The 2,638-nt window shown below is 37.8% G+C and overlaps 1 pseudogene; it reads right to left on the reverse strand.

Annotated features, from left to right (window-relative positions):
- LOC132180562 (probable CoA ligase CCL9) overlaps window positions 1-508 on the reverse strand; it is a 2,471-nt pseudogene extending 1,963 nt beyond the window's left edge.
- Between the last annotated feature and the right edge of the window lie 2,130 nt (window positions 509-2,638).

Here is a 2,638-nt window from a genome sequence, read left to right on the forward strand (position 1 = left end):
ATTGTTTTAACAAAGCCCAACTTGCCAAGCAATGTTGGCAGTTGTGGAAGGAGGAAAACAGCCTTATTGCTAGAATTTTGAAGGCGAAGTATTATCCAACTAGTTCCGTCCTAGAGGCACAAGTGGGAAACAAACTTTCGTTTGCATGGAGAAGCATTCAAAGCACTTTGTCACTTGTAAAAGAGGGCTTAATTTGGAGAATTGGGAATGGGGCCAGTGTGCACATCTATGGCGACAAATGGCTTCCTACACATAGTACCTATTGTGTCCAATCTCCCTAAAAACCATTGGCAGCAGACGCAAGGGTCTGTAATTTTAATTGACCCAGAAGCCCATTGGTGGAAGCAAACTTTATTGGAGGAGATTTTCAGCCCAGAAGAGGTGCGGGTGATTCAGAGTATTCCAATTAGCTTAAGTAATCAGCCTGATATCCAAATCTGGAGAGGCTCTACTAAGGGAGAATTCTATGTAAGAAGTGCCTACCACATAGCAAAGGAGTAGGAATCATTATATTCTGCTGAGTGCTCAAGGAGAGTTGATGGGAGTGATATATGGAGAAGGCTGTGGCAACCGAGTATCCCAATTAAACTCCTGGAAGAATTTCTTTTGGCGGGCATGTCACAATCTACTGCCCACACGGGATAACTTGGTGAGGAGGAAAGTAATCAATGATCCATCATGCCCTTTCTGTGAGACAGAAGCTGAAACTACTTTCCATGTTCTCTGGGGATGCATCGCAGCAAGGGATACTTGGGGGGTTAGTGAGAAGATTTTCCAGAAAAGTTGTTTTCCCACTTCTGATTTTTTCCAGGTTGCTGAAGGCATTTTTAACAAAGGGGTGGGAAATGAAATTGAGATTTTTATCGAAACTGCTCGGCGGCTTTGGTTCAGAAGAAACAAATGGATGCACGAAGGGGTTTTCACACACCCCACTGACCTCGTGCTTGCGGTTGGGGAAGCAGTAGATGAAGTCAAGCAGGTTAATATGGCCAGTTCACCAAAGCATTTTCTTCAGGTGGAGGCCCAGCAACAATGGAAGAAACCACCTGAGGGGTGGTTTAAAGTAAATTGTGACGCTGCCCTTGATCTGAGGCTTGGCCGGATCGGAGTGGGTGTTTTGGTGAGAGATCATGAAGGCCGGGTAACGGCTAGAAGAAGTGTCACGAAGTCTGGTTTCCTGGAACCCACTGCAGCTGAGGCCATGGCTTTGTTTGAAGGTGTTCGGTTTTGTAAGGATTTGGGCATTCACAGTATAATAGTGGAAGGTCATGCTCAAGTAGTAATCAATGCCATTCAGGCAAGGGACCCGACGTGCAGTAAATTCGACCAGCTTGTGGACGATACCAGGTCTCTCCCAAGCGATTTTTCTAGATGGCAAATCAGCTATGTGAGCAGGAATGCCAATAATGGGGCCCACAAACTTGCCAAGGAGGCCACAAGAATGATCATGGATCACATTTGGAATCTTTCAATTCCGGACTGTATCTCTGATCTTGTTTCAACTAAGCTCTCTGCTCATGTTGATTGATTTATTATGAATAAGATTACTCAAAAAAAAAATTTTATAGCGGGTTTGTTAAATACCCTCCCACCCCCAAATACTATTCATCTCACTTTTTTCAAAAAATAAACATTAAAATATTATCATTTTTTTATATCATATTATTTACTTTTTATTATTATTCAAATAAAAAATTCACTACAAAACAAATATTTTTTTATTGTTTTAATACTACTTCTATATCGGTTATTACTCTATTTTTTTTTTTTTCAACAACTAATTTAGGACGTGATATGGTATTTTTACCAAATAACGCCTATGCATATATCCTACTACGCTGACATGGTTATGACAATTCAGCTTTAATTTATTATTATTATTATTATTCTTCACAATAGATGGATGGTGAAAGGGTGTGTCGTGATGTAATTTGCATTTCCCAAGTCAATAAATGTGTGGGAGCACATATGTCTTTGCGTTTTTAATTGGGGTCAGAGGCCAATTTTCCACCGACAGGAAATTGGAGGTTTTTACTGCAAACAATAAAAGTTTGACTACTTGAGAGATTTTTTTGCATTAATTATCATTATTGAACGTTCCTCTCTTTAAATGGAGCCGCCTGGACGGATAAAACCTACTTAGAATTGAATTATATGACCTTCGAATTGAATTATATGATCTTCGAATTCAACTCCTACAGTGACTTCATCACTGAAAATTACTTCTTCAGTTATTTTTATTCCTATTTCCTACGACAACCAAATGGAAATAAACTCCTATGACTAGATAAAAGATAAACTTCTAGTCTCCTACGCCCCGATCCATATTTTCAGCCAAAATAATTAAAGGAGGAAGTTCATATATTCCTATCAAATTACCACTCAATTAACAATGTCTCTTTAAATTTTTAATTGTGACATTGTCCAGCCCCCCAAACTACTAAAACTTGTCAATATTTTTTCTAATAACGAAACTACCCTTAGTAAAATAAAAAAAATTAAAAAAAACTAAAACTTCTAGAAAAACCCAAAAACTAAAAAAATATATATATTAAATCCAATGGGTGGCCAAATTTAAAAATTAAAAAAATAAATAAAAATTTTCATTTAAAAAAATAAAAATAAATTCGTTTTTTTA

This window comes from Corylus avellana, chromosome ca5, assembly GCF_901000735.1.
Source record: "Corylus avellana chromosome ca5, CavTom2PMs-1.0".
Taxonomy (NCBI): Eukaryota; Viridiplantae; Streptophyta; class Magnoliopsida; order Fagales; family Betulaceae; genus Corylus; species Corylus avellana.